The sequence below is a fragment of the Gossypium arboreum genome, chromosome 6 (genome assembly GCF_025698485.1).
Source record: "Gossypium arboreum isolate Shixiya-1 chromosome 6, ASM2569848v2, whole genome shotgun sequence".
Classification (NCBI taxonomy): Eukaryota; Viridiplantae; Streptophyta; class Magnoliopsida; order Malvales; family Malvaceae; genus Gossypium; species Gossypium arboreum.
The window spans coordinates 52731786-52756503 of NC_069075.1; positions in this window are offsets into that span (position 1 = coordinate 52731786).

Consider the following 24718-nt stretch of genomic DNA (forward strand, 5'->3'; position numbering starts at 1 on the left):
TCTCTTATATTAGAAACATTATGTTCTTCTGTAATCATTATATAAGAAAATGAATAATACTCAGGATCAACAAAATCATTAACTAAATATTCTTGAGGGGGATTAACCATACTTTTGGGGAGTCAGTACTAATAGTTACAACTTGAGCAGGTTTACTAAGATTCTCAATAGCTTCAACATTAATCGTTGGATTTTTACTTGATGACACTTCTTGATTTTCCTCGATAGAGCTTTTGCTTTTGGATTTTTATTTCAATGGTTACGAATAAGGGGATATTGATTGAGAACTTTCAAAAGATGAATAAGGACTTGGTGTTTTAGTTTGTTTCACTAGCCATAGTTGCAACTTTATGAAAAAATAAAAAAAAAAGTCTTTGAGAAAAGGTTTTTAAGTAGACAATAAATAACAACTCTAAGAAGTTTTCTTAAAGCTTTTGTAGTTGGGGTGTGATAGACGACAAATAATAATAACAAAGAGCAAAAGACATACTATATTATGATTTTTTTTCAAAAGTCAAACTATCAAAATTAATAGGAATTATTTTAATTGGGAGGGACTATGGATGATGTGGTGGAAAAGGTCCATAAAATAATTTCTCCAAAATTTAACCTAGCATACTCCAGTATCATTCCTCAACTTCTCAAACCTAGTTGTATCTATGTTTTTAGTAAATAAGCCAATCAATTTATTTTTAGTGCAAACATGCTTCAATTCGATTGTTCCGCCTTCAATAAACCCTTTGTGAAATTATGACCAACATCAAATATGCTTGATTTTGTCACACCCGATTTTCCTTAAGTCTCAAAATTTATGAAGAGTTAGGAGTTAATTGAATAAAACAATATGTTAGCGAGATTAACTAAGAAATTTGGAAATTGTAGTGGCTGATTGCAAAGTAGTTGAGTTTCAATTCAAGTTTGGTTAAAAAGGAATCAGTTGGTTCCATAATGGGAGACACATTGATTCCCTATGGATGGCTAATTGAGGCTTGGAGATTGTGCAAGAAGAGTTATATATCTAGGTAAGGAGCCTTATAAAGTATAGGAAGATTCTTCCCAATCCCGTTTATAATTTCTTATTTGCGTCATCATCTTCTTTAGTTGCTCTGAAGAAGAGAAAGTTAAATAAATCTTTTTATTGGACAATAAATGTTGGATTAGAGTCTGTAAAGTAGAGAATTAAACAAGCTTTTAAGCTCTTAAGACTTTTTGTACTCGTGAATTAGAGAAAAGAGAAGTAAGAATTCCTAAAAAGCTTCTGTATAATAATAGATTTGAGGTTCTGAGGTTTGAATACCTTTGGTTTAACCGGTATACCTGGTTGTCATGCTTAGCTTCCAAGACAAGGAGGCTCTGGTGTTTGGACAAGTTAAGGTAAGTTTCTGAACCCTACTTCTTGATGTTGTTTGTTGTTGTACAGCTAAAATGTTCTACTTGAGAGTATTTTCTGATTTCAGTATGAAATCCATGGTTGCATAAGATTATGATGAATGGGCAAGCTATGCATATAAAGATCATAGAAATATGTGTATGATTGTTAGTATGCTTTTTGAATGCACAATGTGTTTGTGTATTGATGTATTAAAATATGGCATGCTACATGTTAAAGTAATAAGTGGATTGTGTGTATGTGAAAAGCAAGTTTCCAGAATACAAACTAAAGAGGGAGTTGCTTTTACGGTGTAGACGAAGTTAGGAAAAATTGGCGTAATGGGGGATTAGGAGGATTGTCATGGGATACAAAGGAGTATGACGTCATCATGGAATGGTTATCTACTCACTCTATAGAGCGACATCGTGACAATGATTTATTGACTCTATATAGTAACATTGTGATGACTGTTATCAACTGGTCCTTAGAGGTAATACCACGTAAATGGTATATAGGTACTTCAGTGCGACACCTCGAAAGAGGTTTATTGATTCCTCATAATCGAAAGTCCATGGTTAGCCATGACATGATCCAATGGTGAATAGGTATATGTTATGGCAAAAATAGAATCTGCTAGGACAGTGAACTAGGAAGCCCAGTAGGGCATAAAAGGGGAAGTCACTATATGAATTGTGCGACAAGTAGTATGACAAGATGGCCAAGGCGCATCTGAGAACACGGGCAAATAAGATAATAAGAGGATCCACCAAAATGTGATGGTAAATGGAATTGATAAAAGCATCTTAACATGAGTATATGTGAGAGGAAGGAGTAATTCCTTCAACGTATTGGAAAATCTAGTATCCACCATTTTGAGTCCTTCAAAGTTGACGTAATAAAAAGATTCTTCAAGTTTAATTCTAGGTGTTCTTGGGTAAGGAGGTCACCAGAAATAGGAAAGTCTACCAACTGTTCTCTTAAGAGGAAAGTCTGCCATAGACTATCCTTAGTGGAAAGTACGCCAGGGATTTACCAAGAAAGAGGATGTCTGCTAGGAATATGTAGTACGAGAAATTCCGCTATTGGACAATCAAAAGTGGGAGTCCTCTAGGGATAATCTAGGAAAGAGGTACTCCACCAAAAACGATCTGTCAACAGGGTTTTCTGGTAAACGAGTTGAGATAGTAAAAGTCCTATAGAACTATCTGATAGGTACATGTCTACAAAGAAGGAGTGCTTAACCATCATCCAAACCTCATATTTAAGGTCGTGAATAAGGGTATTGTTAAAAGGATTCCTTAAAGGGAAAGTTCTACTCAACAAGCTCAGTCCTAATAAATGTAATTGACGGGGTAGTACATTAAGTTTATATTAAGTCAATACAGAATGAAGGGGGATAAGGTAAGAATCTGCAGGAATGATAAGATTTTTTATAATTCGTCGATAGTAGTCACCGAACCACATAATTGTCTCTAAAGAAACAATCAGTAAAGGTAAAAACCCAAATCAGGATGAAGCAAGACAGGGTTAAGTTCCAGAAGGAATTTTTATTTGGAAAAGCACATTTGTAATTGAAACTGTGGGTAAGTTAGCCAACGGTGGGCACCAAGATAGGCAAGGCATCAGCCACGCCAGTAAAACTATGGAATTCCTAAAGACAGACAGGGAGATTAAATGTTTTTCCTTTATTCTTATTCCTTGAAATATAGAGTTTTTATGATGCATTACTGCACGAAAACTCAATAAGTTCATCCTGAACTTATCATTGTGCTGCCTTGTATGCAAGAACAAGGATTTCCAGGACTTTATGCGAAGGGACAAGGCAAACTCTACCAGATTTACGCGTTGGGCATTGAAGTTGTTTCATGTGTATAAAGGGGCACCATTAAAGGTTACACCTCGGGGGTTGGACTAGTTTATGGGTGCGAATTAAGTTTGAATTCATAATGAGTGTAATATTAGCGCCTAGTATAACAAATTTATTGTAAAAATTCTAAGTAATTGTAGAATAGGAATTTTGCTTGATGTTAATCTTTGAAACATTCTAATAATTAGGATTTGAAATATAATGTACAGTAAACGTTGGTCCTTAAATTTCTTATTGTCTGAATTCATAATTAAGATAAATCTAGAAGGAGGATTTGTAAATCGGATCAATCATAACATTTGGTACCTAAATCAATGATCGGTTTGGGTTAAGGTGTTACGAATTTGGGAATTCACCAATTGATTTTTAGAAATATTGGTTGCATTTGAGTTGTCACAATATAAATTTGAAAATAGAGAAGCAACTTTGATACGTGATATTCGCGACAGGTTTTAAAAATTTACAATTAATCGTTCTTGAAACTAACTATTATCACGATGAAGGCAAGTGTACCTATCGAACAGTAGTATAGCTTTAGCAAGACCGGATTGTCGAACCCAAAGGAACCAAGAGTACTAGTAATTACTTTCTTTTTATTATCTAGCCTAAAAATTAAGGGATTTGTTTATCTAAACTAATTAACTAAACTAAGAGTGTACAGAGAGAAAATTAGGGAAAAACTTTTGGGAAAACTCGATTGATTAAGACAATACCCAATGAAAAATCCACCTAGATTTCACTTATTATTTGACTCTGAATCAGACGATTTATTCATTTGACTTGATCCGTAGAAATCCCTAAGTTATATTATTATCTCTCTCGAGACTAATAACGTCTAACCCTAGGTTGATTAATTGAAATCTCTTTCTAATTAACGCCCTAGCGTTGCATTAACTCGATCTATGGATCCACTTATTAGGTTTCACCTTAATCCGGCCAAATCTTGTCACCCTATCTCTAGGAGTGCAATCAAATCCGCTTAATTATGACAAATTTACTCTAAGACAGTGAATTTTTCTCCTCTGAATAAGCGCATTAACTTGAATCAATATCCTGGGATATTAAAACAAGAATTAATAACAAGTCAAATATTTATCATACAATTCAGATAATAATAACAAGATCCGTCTTAGGTTTCATTCCCCTTAGGTATTTAGGGGGTTTAGTTCAAAATTATAAAAGAAAACATCTCAGAAGAATAATGAATACAAAACATAAAGAAAACCCAAAACTCCTGAATGGAAATTGAAGGGAGATATTCAGTCTTGATGAATAATCCAACTTCTGAGATGGATCAATCGACTTTCTTCTAGTAATTCCTTGCCTCCCACTCCGTGTGTCCATTCTAAGTGCCTCCTCAGGTGTTTAAATAGCCTTTAGAATGCCTAAGAGCCCTCAAAAGTGGCCTTTTCCCAATAGGACTATACTTGGGCTTGACAGGGACACTCCCGTGTACGATTACTCCAAACAATGGTCGAGGCTGTTAAATAGGCACGAGCGTGTAGTCTACCCGTGTAAGTCGTGCTTTAATCCTGGAAAATGGACACGACCGTGTGGATTACCCGTGTGAGGAAGTCCAGGCCGTGTTGATTTCCCATGTGGGTCCATTTTCTCCGTTTTCGGCCCGTTTCTCGCTCTTTTTACTATCCTATGCTCACCTAAGTATAAAACATGAAATTAAAGGATTAGGAGCATCAAATTCACCAAATCTAAGGAGAAATCATCCATAAATGTGCTAAGCATGGGATAAAAATATGTATAAATTAGGGTTTATCAAACTCCAAAGTCTTTTAACATCTACTTTATCCATAACAATTGAGCACAAAATGTAACAACTCGTTTTTGGGAAAAATCAAAACAGTGGTTTCAGGACCACAAATCTGAAGTAGAAATATTTAATTTATTATTTCTTTAAGGTCTATAGCATGATAGAATAATTGTGTGAAAATTTCGTTAAGAAATTTTATCGTTTGAGTGCTCAATTTGACTAGAAGCACTAAATTCCAAGAGGTGCAAAATTTGAGTCCTATAGGCTAAAGGAAGTAAATTGTTATCAAATTCTAAATTAGAGGACCTTAAATGGTAATTAGACCATTATATTTTAGGATGGACAAAAATGGACATGGAGTAGGTAAATTTTCAAAGTTTAAGTGAAGGGTAAATAGGTAATTTGGTAAATAAAGCCAAAATAACTAAATAAAAGATGACATCTTTTTGAATTTCATCCCCGTAGCCGAAAATTAGAAGAGGAGACATAGCTAGGGTTTGCCCAAGCTTTCAAGCTCGATTGTAAGTCCGTTTTTGTCTCATTTTTGACAATTTTTATATTTTTGAGATTGTTATAACTTGATTTCACTATTTCAAGGACTAATTTGGAAGAAAGTTAAAGTATAAAATTTTTCCCATGTTTAATATGCTTGTATTTTGATGTTTGATGGTAAAAAATGCATGTTTGATGTTTGTTAAACGACTTGCGTAAAGTGATTTTCAGTAAAAAGTTCAAATAGGGACTTATTTGTAAAAGGCTATAAAATGTGTAGAAAAGTGTGAATAAATGAAAAATGTGTGCTGTTATGAGTATGAACAACATTAGGCTAGGCTTGGATTGTGAATAAATTGAATGAAATTCATTTTACAAGCCTAGGGACTAAATTGTAAAATGATGAAAAGTTAAGGGCAAAATGTAAATTTTTTCGTAGTATGTTTTTGGGCTGAATTGAATAATGTGATGATTAAATAAGTTAAATGTGGTATTATACATCAAGAAAAACAAAGTTCGAGTGTAGATCGGGGGAAAACAAAGTATTTGATGAATAGGTCCTTTTGGCCGCTTTTGAAACCGAGGTAAGTTCATGTGTTAAATAAGCTTTACTTTAAATGTATTTTAAATGCGTTAATTTATGCATGAATTGTGTAATCAACCTTACAGACACATTTGACGATATTTTGACAAGCGAGAAATCTCAATCGAACCTTAGGAATAGATTAGGATACAAGTGACATGTCACTAAGGTTTTATGTTATGTGATCCGAGTGCTGGTCTTGTACATCTTACCGGTGGCGAGTATACCGGCATATGTTACAGTTACTTGACAGCTTGTGTAAGCTGCACCGAGTAGCTACGTCTTGACTGAAAGCTTGTGTGAGTAGGCCTGTTGATGGCTTGAGAGCGAGCATTTATGCTTTATGAGATAGAGATAGCAATGGCTACATATATGGCACCTTGTGTGCAAGGTTTCCTGAGTATCCGATATTATTATTCTGAGTGGTTCATTCGGTATAACGACGATGAGACTAAGTATGAAATTATTATGAGATGGTACAGGTTTGTACTTAAAGCTTATGATTATTAATTCGTGAAATGACGATTTCAAGGTAAGTTGTGATGGAAGTGAATTAGGATCATGAGATTTTGGTAAATTGCATCGTCTTATGTTCAATTACTTGTATGTTAATGTATGGTAAGGTTAGCTTATTTCTCTCATACGAGCTTACTAAGCTATATAGCTTACTCCATTTTATTTTCCATGTTTTATAGTTTCACCAAGCTGGCTCAGATTGGAGATCGTCAGAGTTTGCATCACACTATCAAATTGTCATTTTAGGTACCGATGATTTTAAACATTTTGAGAATATGGCATGTATAGGGGCTTGGTCATTTTATTATATGTGTTATTATGAATTTGGCCAATGTATTGGCTTGTAATTTTCAAAGGCTTGATATGGTGTTTGGCCATGTAACTTGGCTTATTTTGGTTGAATTGGTTGTAAGCTTATATATATCTATATATGCATGCATGTGGAATTATCTCTTGTGTGATGTGGTTTATAAATGTTTGGTAAATGGTTGAATATGGCTTAATGGTTTTGTTGTTGAATGGTTAAGATTGGCTCATTGGTATGATAGGAAAACTAAGTAAAATTATGCATGTTATTGGTAGCCATATTAAAACTTGTGGAACGTGATGTTTGGTATGATTTGGTTTGAAAAAATATGATGTTGTAAAAATGTTAAGTGTGAATAATTAGATGACATGATTTCACCTTGTTTGTGAATGTTTTGGTTGTCTAAATATGCCATGATTTATGCCATTGAACTTATGTGTGTAGGTGGAAATGAGGTTGACAAATGGCTTGGTAAATAGCCTTTATTTTGTCCACATGGGTAGACACACGGGCGTGTGTCTAGGCCGTGTGTGACACACAATCTACCCCATGGGCATGTGTTTGGGCCATGTGTTCCCTGCACCTTAATTTTGAGAAATAGAATGCTCAGAATTGAGCACACGGGTAGAGACACAGGTGTATGTCTCAGCCGTGTGAGGGACATTGCCTCAGGAACAGATGTGTGTCCCGGGCGTGTAAAGTCTGCACCTATTTTATAAAAATTGAATTAACCACATGGCCTAGCACACGGGCATGTGACTTGGCCGTGTGACCCCAATTTGTTCATGCTTTGCAAAACAGAGAGTTACACGGGTTAAGGACACGGGCGTGTGTAACCATATGGCCTGCCCGCACAGGCATGTCCCAAACCACACGGGTGTGTGGCCCCTGTTCATAGCAAAAATTTTCTAAGTTTTGTAAAATTTTCCTAGCTGCTTGGCTCAGTCCCAAACCACTTCCAAGGCATGTTTTGGGCCTCATAGACTCGCATTAGAGACTTTATGTTTGAATGCAAATGGTTTTAATTTGGATGAAACTTTATGACTCGGAATTGTAAGTTTGCTTGTGATGTGAGTCTGGTAATGCCTCGTATCCTGTTCCAGCATTGAATACGATTAAGGGGTGTTACACAAAAAACCTTACAACTATATATATACTTATATTCTACTCTAAATGTAGGAACAAGCCTCATATAATCAATACTCTTTGTAACACCCCTAACCCTGTACCATCACCGGAACAAGATTACGGAGCATTACTAGACATATCGAACAAATTACGAATAACTCACAAATAATTAACATACAAAGTATAAATTTAATCCTTAAGTCCCTATAATAGAGCCTCTAGGTCCAAAAAACGTATTAGAAGTGGATCGAGACTTATCCAGGTGCTCGGAGAATTTTAGTAAATTTTTAATTTTTTTTATTTAATCTTTCATTTACCAATTTAAATCATCACATATTATCCTTACAATCCAAAATCACATTAACTCAAAAATACAAACTAGGTACATGCCACATATACCAAAATAAAATATACATCACCAGGGTTGCTGATATCGGGATCGGTTGGGATCTTTGGACCGATTTTGACTCCTCTTGACTGCAAGAGGAAAATAACCGTACGCTGAGTATAGACATACTCAGTGGTATTACTATAATTCAAATTATAATAACAATAATGAAACATAAATATTAAACATATAGCAATTGAATTTTCTCAAATATTAACTCGTTCTTAAACTTCATTCGTTAATAATAGTAACACAATTTCAACTATTTATTAGTTTCAATCAAATATCATAGACTTTAATTTTCTTGACTACATCAATGTTAAGTTCATGCCTTCCATTTCAAATCTCAATTTCAATCCACAATTTAAATTTCTCATTTCATATTTTCACTATAACACCCCTCACCCATATCCGGCACCGGAACAGGGCTTGAGGCATTACCAGACTTAAACATTCATAAACATACCAAAACTGGGTCACTAAATTTTGTCCAAAATTGAAAACTTTTAAAAAATATACTTTTGTCCCTCAAATAGGTCATAGAGGTCTAAAACTTACTTTAAAGCGGTTCGGGGCAAGACTGAAAACATTCGGGAAACTTTGGGCCACTTAATAAATTTCTAGCTTTGGGAGGCCACACGCCCGTGTATGTGGGCCGTGTGGACTCACATGCCCTTATATCATAGGGCACGCCCGTGCCCTCACCCCGTGTCCAAAACTTGAGCATTCTGTTAAATAACATGGCCTAGACACACGCCCATGTGACCTACCCGTGTACTAATTTGATTTAGAGTTTTAGGTGCAGGGGACACACGATCACAGCACACGCCCGTGGGATGAAACTGTGTGTTACACACGTCCTAGACACGCCCGTGTGTCTATCCATGTGGACTCTGTTGGGCTATTTTCCAAGCCTAGGTTACCCTTCTCTACCCCTTATGCATAGAAATTTGCAAGTTTGAGAGAAAACATGATTTTACACTTACACTTATAAATAATCTTAATAAGACTCCCAGTGTGGAAACCTCATATCATTGGTTTCACACGAAAAGGTTATTTCCCATTTAGTATTCATGGGTTCTTATGTTATAGTATTACATTCCAAAACTTGGCTCGTTTTTGAACTCATTGCCACTTGTAGCATTCCATCATAATAGAGCATGAACATGCATATCAAGGCAGATCGTAGCCTACTTTCAAATATGCCATTTTCCATGGCGTTATACAAAAAGATGGGTACATCTTTACATGTCTTAATTTGGAAATTCAAATGACACATATGACAAAATACTCAAGACCCTATACATGCCATTAACAAAATAGTAGTGTCTTTATACCAAAGCTTGACCAGTTGATAGTGTGTTGACTCTCCAATCGTCTTCCAATCCTTATGAGTCCTCGAACACTGAAAAACGGGGGAAAAGAGAGGGAATAAGCATTTTCATGCTTAGTAAGCTCGAATAACCAGAAAGTAAACTTACCAAGTAATTAGCATACATCCAAACTTAAGTCATGAATTCATTCAATATGAAATGATTTCCTATCACATGCACTCAATTAATGACTTAGTCACATAATCATGTATCATGTAATTTAATTAGATGAGCTCATCATTCATATTTCATCATGTATGTATATCCCATAATATTCTCGTTGAGTTAAAGCTCGATAGATTACCCATTATCCATCAATTTATAGGAATGATTGTTTTATATATGCACTCCCGCGAACCTCACATCATATGACAGGATTACCAGTCCAGGCTAAATCCTACATATCATGAACTCGTAAGGTGATGTTGAGATTTCCAGTCCAGGCTAAATCTCTTATAGTGACAACACCCTTAATGAGCTCGGATCTGAATTAGCAGTCCAGGCTAAATTTAGACCCTAATCAGATTACCTGTCTGGGCTAAATCTGTAATGCACATATATTCTTCGTGAGGCTTGATCACTCAAGGAAGGCCCGTCCGGGCTAGATTCCTTTTCATACTTGAGATCTCGGATTACCCGTCCGGGCTAAATCCTTACTGCAACACATGCAGGATCTCAGTTCACATGTCAATGAGGGGTTATCCATCGATTTCCCTTTTTTCAACCTCAACCGAGATATCTTTCACATGTTATCATCAATATACATTTCTATGATATTTCATACCAATAATAAATGCAATCACCAAGCATTCATAAAGCATACAATTATGCATTTTAAGGGTTTACTTCAAATTATCCGAACTTACCTGGTATTCTTTTCGGGATTGAGTTTTGGTTATTCTGAAACTTTGCGTTTACCACGATCGACCTCCAAAATTTGTTCCTCGAGGTCTGTAACAGCAAAAGTAATTCATTAATACCTCACATTATACATTTCAAGTTTAATAACTACCACCGGTCCAAATGACCATTTTGCCCCTAACCTTCGACATTTTTATGATTTAGTCCTTACCCAAGCCTAACCGAACATTTTTCTCTCTTATGGCAACCCACATTTTTCATTTTCTTCCCCATTCTTACTACATATTTACATCTTTTGCAATTTAGTCCTTGTAAGGGTTTCTCATGACGACTAGCTTGGAAAAGATGTTTATCACACATTTATCTTTCATATTCCTCCATAATCCATCAAAATACAAGCAACTCATGCATGGGTAAATTTTTAAACATGAGCCCTAGCATGAAATATGGGTAGAAATGGAGAGAGCAAATTACCGGGATTTCAAAAATACAAAGAACATGAAAAACGGGGCTTGGGAGCACTTACTATTAAGCTTGGAAATGTTGAAAACCCTAGCTATGGTGTCTCTTCAATCTTCGGCAGCCATGGAGAAGGAAATGGCTGATTTTGGCTTGATTTTTCACATTTTAATTCATTAAGATGACAAATGACCAAACTGCCCTTATACCCTTTCTTTAAAATTTTATCCATGCAAGCCCATTTTTGTCCAAAAATTTAGAACATGGATAAATTGATGTCCAAGAAATTCTAATTCATAATCTAAAGCAATTTCTTACAAATTGCTTCTAGAATCCAAGTTTTACAATTTATTCAATTTAGTCTCTAATTTCCAATTGGACATCCTATACATAGAATTTCTTCATGAAATTTTAACACATGTATATACTCATATTCTAGGCCTCATAATAATCATAAAATAATTATTTTGATGTCAGATTTATAGTCCCAAAACCACTATTTCGACTAAGCCCTATTTCGGGATGTTACATTTCTCACCCCCGTAGGGACTTTCGTCCTCGAAAGTCTTACCAGAGAATAGATTCAGATATTGGTTTCTCAGGGATTCTTCCGGCTCCCATGTAGCTTCTTCAACACCATGTCGATGCCATAAAACGTTTAAAAGAGCCACATCTTTATTTCTCAGCCGCTTAATTTCGCGAGCCAATATCTTAACCGGTTTCTCTCCATAGGTCATGTCCGGTCAAATTTCAATCTCAGTTGGTGAAATTACGTGAGAGGGGTCTGATCGAAATCTTTATAACATAGATACGTGAAACACATCGTGAATCTTTTCCAGTTCGGGTGGCAATGCCAAACGATAGGCTAACAGTCCGATTCTTTCAGTGATCTCATACGGTCCGATAAATCGTGGACTCAGTTTACCTTTTCGACCAAATCTCAATACCTTTTTCCATAGAGATACCTTCAAAAATACTCTATCTCCAACTTGAAACTCAATTTCTTTTCTTTTCAGATCAGCATAAGACTTTTTCCTATCTGATGCCACTTTTAAACAATCCCATATCATTTTAACTTTTTCTTCAGTTTCTTTGATCAGATCAACTCCATGAATTTGATTTTCCTTGAGTTCTGTCTAATACAACGGAGTTCGACATTTCCTTCCATACAAGGCCTCATAAGGCGCCATCTTCAAACTTGCTTGGAAATTGTTGTTGTAGGCAAACTCTACCAACGGCAGATATTTTTCCCAAGTACCCTGAAATTTGAGGATGCAACAACGCAACATGTTCTCGAGAATCTGAATCATCCGCTCAGACTAACCATCGGTCTGAGGGTGAAAAGCTATGCTAAAACTCAACTTTGTACCCAAGGCTTCTTGTAACTTATTCTAGAATCTCGAAGTGAACCTCAAGTCTCTGTCAGAAATAATCGACAGTGGTACTCCGTGCAATCTTACTATCTCAGAAATGTACAAATCGGCCAATCTATCAAGAGAATAATCCATCTTTACCGGGATAAAATCAGCCGACTTTGTCAATTTGTCCACTATAACCCATATGGCATCTTTTTTTTCGGAGTTAAAGGCAATCCTGTCACAAAGTCCATGGTAACTCTGTCCCACTTCCATTCGGGAACCATTACAAGTTGTAACAAACTTGAAGGTACTTGATGTTTAGCTTTAACTTGCTGACATACCAGACATTTCGATACAAATTCAGATACATCTCTTTTCATACCATTCCACCAGTACATCTTCTTTAATTCGTTGTACATCTTGGTACTTCCCGAGTGAACTGACAGACGACTATTATGTGCTTCTTACAAAACCTTCCAAATAAGTTCATTGCCTTTGGGTACACAAACCCTGTCTCTAAACATTAAACATCCATCAGAACTAATTCGGGAATCTGACTCAACACCAGACTCATATTGAGCTCTTTTTGCTTGCAGGTCATCATCGTTTAACTGAGCATCATGAATTTCGCGCAGAAATGTCGACCTAGCCTCCAGCTTGGCCAAAACTAAACCATCATCAAGCAAGGTCAAATAAATATCCATAGCTCTCAAAGCATACAGGGATTTTCTACTCAATGCATCGGCGACCACATTCGCCTTTCCCGGGTGATAGTTGATAATTAAGTCCTAATTCTTAATTAATTCTAACCATCTTCGCTGTCTTAATTTTAGTTCTTTCTGAGTCATCAGGTACTTCAAACTTTTATGGTCTGTGAATATACAGCAAGTCTCGCCATACAAATAATGCCTCCAAATTTTCAAGCAAAAAAACATAGTAGCAAACTCTAGGTCGTGGGTTGGATAATTCTTCTCATGAGACTTCAATTGTCGTCAAGCATAGGCTATCACCTTGCCATCTTGCATAAGCACACAACCCAATCCATTTAAGGATGCATTACTGTAGACCACAAACTCTTTTCCCGGTTCAGGTAGCACTAAAACAGGAGCTTCGGTCAGCAATTTTTTTAACTTCTCAAAACTTTGCTGACACTTCTCCGTCCAATCAAACTTAACGTCTTTCTGAAGCAGCTTCGTCATCGGAGTCACTTTCATGGAAAATCCTTTTACAAACCTTTGGTAGTAACCGGCTAATCCTAAAAAGCTTCTTACCTCAGTTACATTCTTAGGCGATTTCCATTCAACAATTGCAGAAATCTTGTTTGGATCAACTCGAATACCTTCACCCAAAACTATATGACCCAAAAAATCCAACTTCCTGGAGCCAAAATTCACTCTTGCTAAACTTAGCATACAGTTGTTTTTCCCTCAAGGTCTGCAACACAATTCTTAGATGCTTTGCATGCTCTGTCTTATTTTTAGAATAGATCAAAATGTCGTCAATAAATACAATGACAAACTTATCCAAATATGGCCGAAAGATTCTATTCATTAGATCCATAAACACAGCCGGTGCATTCGTCAGTCCAAACGGCATGACAAGAAACTCATAATGGACATACCTTGTTCTGAAAGTTGTCTTGGGTACATCCGAGTCTTTAACTCGCAACTGATAATATCCAGACCTCAAGTCTATCTTAGAGAACACGGTGGCTCCTCTCAACTGGTAAAATAAATCATCGATCCTTGGCAAAGGATACTTATTCTTAATAGTCACCTTATTTAGTTGTCAATAGTCAACACAGAATCTCATCGAACCTCTTTCTTCTTTACAAACAACACGGGGGTACCCCAAGGTGAAAAACTTGGCCTAGCAAATCCTTTATCCGTCAGCTCTTGCAACTGTGCTTTCAACTCCTTTAATGTAACACCCCTTACCCGTATCAAAAGGCTGGAACAGAGTACGAGGCATTACCAGACTAACAATACACATAGACGAAAATTGAGCCATAAAATTTCATTTAATTCAAAACTTTTCGAACACATGCATAACAAACAAAGCTAACTACATCATCACATCAAAACATAGGACATGGCACGATTAATTAAACTTATAAACCATAATGGATAAGAACTACATCTCATGATCATATACGATAACTCAATGCAGACTGATACGTATGGTCAAAATCATAATAAAAATGCATATCACAAACCAACTTCCTATACATGTCGCTCACTTGATATTTCTAATATTTGAATTAATTCTCCCAAAATGATAGTTTGATAGTGTGATTTTGCCTCCGACAATCTCCAACCTCGAGCTGACCTGCCAATACTAAAGAAATAGAGAGAATGGGTAAGGTTTACGCTTAGTAAGTTCATATGAAAAATAATAAGCAATTACTACCACGCTTTTCAAGATAAAACACTATAATTGTACAATTACACATGTTCAGCTTAAGCTGTGTTATCGAGTTATAGTTACTAAATCATTCATATCTGAAGCTAAAAAATTCCGAATTTAGTTTTGTTAATTTTCCTTGAAACTAGATTCATATATCTTTCTTCCATAAAATTTCCAGAATTTTTGGTTTAGCCAATTAGTACATTTTATACATTAAAGTTTCCCCTATTTCAGGGTATGACTACTCTGATCCCTATGTACTACGAACAAAATTTATCCCTGTACAGAATTTCAATAACCATTACGGTTATTTACATTAAAAATAGACTCAATAAGGAATCCATGCATGTAAGGTATGACTCTTAATAATTGTTTTACAATTTATGGTGAATTTCTAAAGTCAGAATAGGGGATCTCGAATTTATTCTGACACTGTCTCACAAAAATTATAATATCACATAATATATAACTCTTTTGCTCCCCCTGTTTCTTTTATATGAAAATAGACTCATTACTCTTTAATTCCATAAATTTTTTTGAAATTTATTTCAACTTACACAATTTTTGGTAAATTTTCAAAGTCATGCACTGTTATTGTTCAACACTGTTTTACTACTAAAGTTCACTTTTACACAATTCACTTAATCCATTCCATTTTACCGAGGTTCACTCAAATATCGAGCATATTGCTCATAAATTCAAATAAACATATACTTGCACTTGTTCATCACATAATCACTTTCACATCTATTTTCACTTAATCGATTACCCATTGAACTCATCGGAATAATAACAGATACACAATTGCCTGCACATTTTCCCATTTCCACACTTGTAGCCGAAGCTATCTGGTATGCATAGTAGCCTGCACTTAGTACTACACATGCGACCAATAATCTGGTACATGTAGTAGCCTACACTTAGTACTACACACGTGATCACAGTTTTCGGGTACGCATAGTAGCCTGCACTTAGTACTACACATGTGACCAATTATCCGGTACACGTAGTAGCCTGCACTTAGTACTACACACGTGACCTCACAATAGTTCATTTGTATTGTTTCTATTCCGAAGGTTCAACTGGAAATTCCTCACTTTTCAACATTTTACTAAATTGTCCGTAATCAATTTAAATTCATAACTTACATCAAATAACCATTTGATAGGCAGCCACATTTCATATGATATCAAAATATAATAACATAAAAAGAATCGATAGATTATTTATATACGAACTTACTCGAAGTGTGACAGCCCTAATTTGACCCTAGTCGAAAAGTGGTTTCGAGACCACAAAATTGAGTCACAAAAATAATTAGATGTTATATTCTGTACTTATTGTATGTGGAATTTGTATGTGTGAATATTTCGTGCCTTTATTTTATCGATTAGGTATTAATTTATAAGGAAGGACTCATGTGATAAGATTTGAAAATGTGATAGGTGAATTTCGAAGTGGCCTATTAATGCATGAATTATTGACATGGGGGACTTGCATGTCAAATGGACCACTTTTAATGTAGTGGCCGGCCAAGATGATGGGTAATAGATAATATATGCATTTTAGCATTATAATAGTTAGTGGGTGATGGGTATTTCATGTCTTTTATATTAAAGAATTAAATGTTTAATGGATTAATATTATGAAATATGAATTTTTATTAAAAGAAAAGGGTAATAAAAACAAATTTGGCTCATCTTTTCTTCTTCCATTGCCGTACCTAAAGAAAGAAAAATAAGAAATTGAAGTTAAGGCATTTGGTCACCTTTAAGTTGATTAAGAAGCTCTTGAATATTTGGTGCCTAGGGGAAAAGTTTCTAAGAAGTTTGGCCATGCATGTAACTAGATTGAGGTATGTTTGATATTATTCTTTGAGATTCATGTATATTTTAAGTTGTAAGTTTGAAATCTACCTATCCATGGTTCAAATTTTGTTATTTGATGGAGATGATATTCGGCCTTGAATGTTACATTCTTGGTTGGTATTTTGATGTCTTTGGTGATGAGGTATGAAGATGGTTGATTTTGAGTGTTCAATAAAAAGGATACATGAATTGTTGTTAAATAATGGTCGAATTTAGCATGATTAAAGATGTGAATAAATTGAAGTTAAGGATGTTGTCAATGAAAAATATGAGTTGGATGAGCATGCATGTGCATTAGATGCTAAGGGGAAAAATCGGCTAACATGTTGTGTGTATTATGGCCGAATGTGAACTTTGACAATATTGAGTAATGTTAGTTCTTTAAAATGATGAAATGGAGATTATGCTTAAGTGAATTTATAGGTATGTGATGATTGATTTGTGATATGCATGTTTAAATAACATGCATGCAAGGTATGTGTGAAAAAAATATGATTTGGTAATAAATCTGCTTGGGACAGCAACAGTAACGTGATTTTGGAAAATCACCATAAATTGTGGGAGGTGATTTAGAAGCATAATAAATTATGTAATCAAATACTAATGAGTCTAGTTTCTTATAAAAGAAACCCTGTAAGCAAAAGAATTTCCGATAATGAGATATTTGAAGTTATGTGGAACAGGGTCAGAATGACTTCTAGATCCTCTATTCTATTTTTATAAAATCATTATAAATTTTACAAAAATGTTTATAAGATGAAGTTTATATTATTAGACTCCCTAATGAGTCTAGTTTCAAATGAAATAAACAGAAACATATTTTGAATTCTGTACAATGAGAAATTCGATTCGTGGTGAAGAGTGGTCAGATTAGTCCAATAGTGAAACAGGGGAAACTTTAAGAAAAATATGGTATTGATTGGCCAAACCAAAAATTCTGAAAACTTAATGGATAGAATATATATGAGTCTAATTTCAGATAAAATTAACGGCAATTGATTTGGAGTTTCTTAGCTCAAGTTATAAATGATTTAGTGACTGTTGCTCAGGAAGACAACTTACAGTGAAATTATGATTATGTGGTAAACATTGACAAAAATTTGTTAATGAGTTGCTTATTGATTTCTTATAAGCTTACTATGATATGTATGTGTGAAAGTCGAATATATATATTATATATTCTGAAAGTGATGCTTGAATAGTCGAATAATGACTAAGTTTAAAATTGTTGAATTTAAGCTCAAGAGCATAGAGGGGCAAATTCGAATAAGGGAAAAGAGAAAGTAATCGAATAGCCGTTGTAATCGTTCGACAACATTCGAGGTAAGTTCTTAAGTGTTTAAGATTGATTCCTTTTTATATGCCTAAGAGTTAAATTAATATGGCAAAGAGAATGTAAATTTTATTTAGTTAATATGCCGAATATGTAATGATTTAAGGCTATAAGCCGATTATGGCTATTATGCTTAAGTTGAATTGGATTTGGAAATTTGATGCACTAAATGAGTGTTACAATGAATAAACTATGCCGTATATGTGCTGGTAGAGATATCATGATTTGTGATTATTAAATATCTAAAGGAAACCATGATGTGTATAAAATTATTTTTATTAGTCCTTTCTGGTAGCCGAATGTGGCTTGGTACTAAAGTGATTGATGTGAATCGAACATATAAGAAATGGTTTCATGTTTATGTTCAACTATGAGACCTTGTGTTAAATCGACAATCGATTTCGTTCAATACATTAAGTTGGTCAGGCATGCGATATGTACTTATGCATGTTAAATCGATTGAAATTGAATCATGAATGTGAATTGAGAAGCATAGGTGAAAATGCCTATATCATATATGTGAGTAAGGATAAAATCATCGTAAATTATCGATAAGGATGGGCTATGTGCGGAACCATCTTATAATTGCAAATTTGAATAGTTGTGTGCAAATCAGTGAGCAAGATGTATTGTATTGAGATGATGCTTCAGTGAAGATATACATATGTTCTTTGTGTTGAATGAATATTAAATTAAAGTTATGAGCCGTATGTGACTAGCATATCTAGTCGAATTTGATACTATCAAATGATGTACTAAGATATGTGTTCCAATGTGGAAATTAAACCCTATGTGGTTGAAAGGATGAAAATCTTTGCTCATAGATATGTGTTTCATTTATACATGATTGAAGTGTAAGTTATGAAAGTGGGAAAGAACAGGTGAATTGTCTATCGAAATATGATATTCGGGCTTCGCACCTAGCAGGCTATAATACCAGTGAGGCGAGATCGGGCTTTGAGCCTAGCAGGCTATAATGCCGGTGAAATGAAATGTTATGTGAGTTCGGTGTTCCTTGTAAGATAAGGATTTAGCCGAATGTTAAAGATGAAATGATAGTGTATTGTATCATGCTTATATGGCCTAATGGTAAGTATAACATGTTGGTAAATATGCAATGTGCTTTTATAATCGATTGATAAGTTTGAAATGAATGTGAGTGAAATGTTATGCATAAGCTATCAAATGCTAAGTGTGAAAATGAGATGAAAGAAAAGTATTTGAGATGTGTTAATATATGATTAAATATGCATGATATTTGATGTGTATCTAGGCTTAAAGACCCGCAGGCTTCGTGCTGGTAATATATCCGGGTTAAATCCCACAGGCTTCGTGCTGGTAATATATCCGGGCTTAAAGACCCGCATGCTTTGTGCTGGTATTATATTCGGGTTAAATCCCGCAGGCTTCGTGCTGGTAATATATCCGAGTTAAATCCCATAGGCTTCGTGCTGGTAATATATCTGGGTTAAATCCCGCAGGCTTCGTGCTGGTATTATATCTGAGTTAAATCCCGCAGTCCTAGTACTAGTATTATATTCAGGCCTTTGAGCCTAGCAGGCTATTATGCCGGTGATATACTATTCAGGCCTTTGAGCCTAGTACGCTATAATGCCGGTGACATGATATCGAGCCTTGAGCCTAGCGGTAAATGCGGTGAATGAATAAAAGTCTAAGGTTAAGGCACCTCGTGTTAGATTGATAAATGAATACATTCAATACGTTAAGAGGGCAGTGCGCATTATGTACTCATATGTGAGTTTGATTTGAATTGAATCATAAGTGTGATGTGATACATATGTGAATAAATGTTATAACTATATCTATGATCATGATACACCTGGTCGGGGTGTGAAAGTATGTGAAAGTATTTGATTTAATTATGTTATATGAATTCAGATTAAGTGTGATAAGAATGCTGAACGTGCATTATGTGCTTGTGTATATTCGGTCAGATGGCAATATACCTAGAATATGGCCTCTTGAGAAATTGAATAATTGAAGTATAACTGCGTTTATTTGTTTGCATTGCTTAAAACTTACTAAGCTTATAAAAGCTTACTCCGCTATTACATTCCTCTGTTTTATAGATTGTTGACTCCAGTTACCTGCTTGGGTTGGAGTTCGCCGGAGATATTATCACATTGTCGAGCTCACGCTATTGGTGTAAGTAAATCCTAGTATTTCGAGTCTATGGCATGTATAGGGTTTTAATGTTGAGTATGTGATATTATAATTTAGCCAAAGGTGTTGGCTTGTATTGATAAAGTGTTTTGGCCATGTGAATTGGCCTATGTTGGCTAGTGATGTTTTGGGCCTCGTAAGCCCATATATGGGACAGATTACATATGAAAAGAAAAGTTTTAAATTGACTAAAATTTTTCGGCACGGTTTTTGTGTGATTGGCTGAGTTTAAGTAGGGTAACACCTCGAACCCTGTTCCGGCAAGGGATACGAGCGAGGGGTGTTACACGAAGTGTCGATGTCACTATCCATAGAACCAATTGTCCATTCATAGTATAATAAGACACAACTCAAATTCAAATCAGCTTTTAAGAATTTACATAACATATATCACATATTTCATATATCACTTGTCATGTATCATCATTTTCTTGCATTTCATGTAACATTCTTTCATGTCATATTTCCACATCATAAACACCATTCCATCAACTTTTCCAATATATTAAATCATACAATATATGCAATAATAGTAAGAAATATAATTCAAACATAACATTGCATTATTATTATCATACGAACTTACCTCGATCTAGAAACGGCAATTTACCATTTTAGTCCATAACCTTGTATTTTCCCGATTTAATCCCGAATCTCGATTTCCTTCATCTATAATATCACATTTAGCCTAATAATTAGTCACAATATTCATACGGGTCCAAAAATCATATTTTTACAAATTTTCATTTTGACCCCTAAACTTTTGCATATTTTCACTTTTGCCCCAAGGTTCAGAAATTAAACTTCATCCTATTTTCTTATGTTTTATGACATGCTGATCATTTTTCCCTTCTATGGCAACATCAAATTCTCACTCTAACATGTACTTATGACTATTAGGTATTTTTATCGATTAAGCCCTTTTACTTGTTTTCACTTAAAACCGAGTAGCACAAGTTGTCTAACATAATTTAAAACCTCATATACTATCAAAAAACACCAAAATACACAAATTTCACCTATGGGTATTTTTCCAATTATGAACCCTAGGTTTAATTATTGCTAGCATAAGCTAAATCAAGTTACCGGGACTCCAAAAACGTAAAAATCATTAAAAACGAGGCTAGAACGGACTTACAATCGAGCTTAGAAGCTTGGAAACCCTAGCCATGGAGTCTCCCTTGGTTTACACGTCCATGGTGAAGAAGATGAACAAAATTGGCTTTTAATTTTGTATTTTAATTCATTTTACCCCTAAATGACCAAAATGCCCTTTTTACTAAACTTTCCAAAAATTCCATCCATGTCCAATTTTTGTCCATAAACTTAGAAATTGGTCAAATTTCTATTTAAGACCTCCTAATTAATATTTCAAAGTAATTTCATACTGGAAACTTCTAGAATGCAAGTTTTGCAACTTATTCAATTTAGTCCCTAACTTCAAATTAAGCACTTTATGCATAGAATTTCTTCACAAAATTTTCACACAATCATGCAATCATATCATAGACCTCAAAATAATCATAAAATAATTATTTTTGTGACAGCCCTAAAGTGACCCCAGTCGGAAAGCGGTTTCGGGACTGCTAAACCGAGTCACCAAATTATTTGAATGTGATATTTATGGTCTAAAATATGTGAATATGAATGTGCGAAAATTTTAAGCTTCGATTTAGTAAATTACATGTGAATTTAGTCAAAAGGACTTGTGTGACACTTTTGAAATGTGATAGGCTAATCTACAAGGATCTAATAGTGCATGTAATCAAAAGGGAGGACTTGCATGTCAATTTTCCCCCCCTAATATGTAGTGGCCGGCCATGAGCATGGGTGGACAAGGTGTTATGGCTAAAACGAAACATGTCATAGACATGTTGGCTTAATGCAATATGTAAGGAAAAATAAAATAATGAGCATGGTAATTGAATAATGAAAGGGAGGAGTGATGAAAAAAAAAAAGGTCTCATCCATGCCCCCATTGCCGTGAGTTGAAGGAGAGAAAAACAAAAAAAAAAAACAAGTGTTCATCCTTTGGTTCATCCTTGGCCGAATAGAGGAAAGAAAGGAAGGGGAGGAGCTTGAGAAAATCGGCTATGGTGATTTGCTAGACTAAGGTTTGATGTTGTCCATGAGATGCATGCATGTTTTAGTTGTTAGCTTGAGTTCTACCTAGCCCATGGTCTAAATCTTGCTATGTGATGAAGATGATACTCGGCCTTGGGTGTTGTTTTCTTGGTTGGTGTTTGATGTTATGGTGGTTCACTAGATTAAGGGATGTGTTATGTTGCTTGAGGTGTTAGATAAATTTGAACTCATCACCAAGCTCTTTAAGCAACCCAAGTTAAAAGTTTTGATATTGAGGTATCTTGAGCATTCAGCCATGGTAGGAAATAGAAGAGAAATAAGGTTGTTGTTAGATGAAGTAGAGTCTAACAAATGAGCTCGTATGTGCATTAGTTGCTAGATGGAGAAGAATCGGCTAGCAAGTTGTGTGCTAAGGCTGAATATAATTTTGTATATTATGGGTAATGCATGTGTTGAATTAATGGAAAGGGAGAGGATGCTTTAATAGTGTATATATGTGTATTAGCCAAGTTTTGAACTTGAAACAAATGGTGTTTAGTCAATACAAGTGACCATACTTGTAGAATGTATTAAGTGTTGCAATCGGCCTTAGCATAGATTTGTATGTTCGGCCATAGGTAGCCTATTGATGGCTTTAGCTTGACTTGGAAAATTCGGCTAAGGGGAAATATTAGCTAGTATGTTGAATTTGATTCGTGATTTTGTACATATGTGACTCTAATGTCTAATGTATATATGGGCTAAGTACCTTGAGCTTCTCTTTTGATGTTCGAATGAATTGTATTAAATTGCTTGATGTGATTAAAAATGCGTATGGTCATTGTGTATTTGAGCTAAAAGGTGGCCATATGACCTATCAAACTCCTTGTCATATTCGGCCATAAGCTAGCAAAATGAGACTTTAATAAGTTAAATTTGTTTGAATTAGCTCAAGAGCTTAGAGGACCACAGTTGGATGAGGGAAAGGAAAAAGTGATCGAATAGCCGTTGAAGCCGTTCGACAACATACGAGGTAAGTTTTCGAGTAATGTAACTTAGATTATGATTTAATTAGATCACGTTTAAAGCAAATCAAAATCATGCTCCTTGTGTGTGGCTATTGAGCTGAAATTGCAAGTGTGATAAGTGCCTCGTGTTAGAGTTTTGCTAACGAAAATGAAATACTGAATGTGTCATGATTTATTGATAAATGTGCATGGTTATTGAATGATGTCCAGGCTAAGTCCCAAGGCTTTGTGCTAAGTGACTAAATCCGACTAAGATCCGAAGGCATTTGTGCGAGTTACTAATTTGGGATAAGCCCAAGGCATGGTGTGAGTTATTAAATCCGGGTTAAGTCCGAAGGCATTTGTGCGAGTTACTATAATCGGGCTATGTCCGAAGGCATTTGAACAGTAGCTATATCGATTAAACTCGAAGGTGCGTGATTTGGGAATGAATGATCTTGCTGTAAAAATTTCAGTTAATACGCTTGAAATCCCAACAATGAGGTATGTTTCAGTATGTGCTCGAATTAGTCGAGCCCTTACAAATAAGTATTCGCTCAGTTGATAAATGAGCTACTAGGCCTTTAGCTAAGTTGATCTTTGTGTATGAATATAAGGGTTGGTAATGTGAAGTAAGTATGATATTGAGAATTTGTGCATATGAAATTATCTGTTTAGCTACATGAATGCTATACTTTGGTTGTGTCTAAATTCATGACTCAAACTTACTAAGCATTAAATGCTTACTCCGTTTCTTTGATTCTCTGTTTTATAGATTTTGGTTCTTCACTATCGAACTCGGATTTTTTTGAAGTCGAAGTCACGACACTATCAAAGCTCCTTTTGGTATATTTTTGGTTGAACTTTGAAATGGCATGTATAGGACTACCCTTTTGTTGTAGGTCATGTACCTTTCGGTTTTGTGTAAATTTGGATAGCCATGCGAAAATGGCTTAAGTATACTTTGGGCATGGTATTATAATCATTGTATGTTGTTCATTAAGAGGCATGGAAATGTTTGGAAGCGATTAGCCATTGGGATGGTTAATCATGATCATATTTTGTGCTATTTATGTTAAAGGGCTAGTTGAATCATGGAAACTATGAAATAGGTAAAGCCTACCTTAAAGACAGATCTTGACAAATTGCGGTGATGTGGATGTGAAAATCACTAAAAATAGTAACAATGGAATTAAATAGTGAATAAATTATGTAAACGAACCTTGACGAGTCTATTTTCATAGGAAAATAACGAAACAATCATATGAACAGTATGTTAGGAAAATAACGAGTCCCTGTTCCGACTTTGGAAATTCATTATAAATTGACTAGAGATAACTAGAAGTCATGCCATATATGTACAGATTCCTTTTCGAGTCTAGTT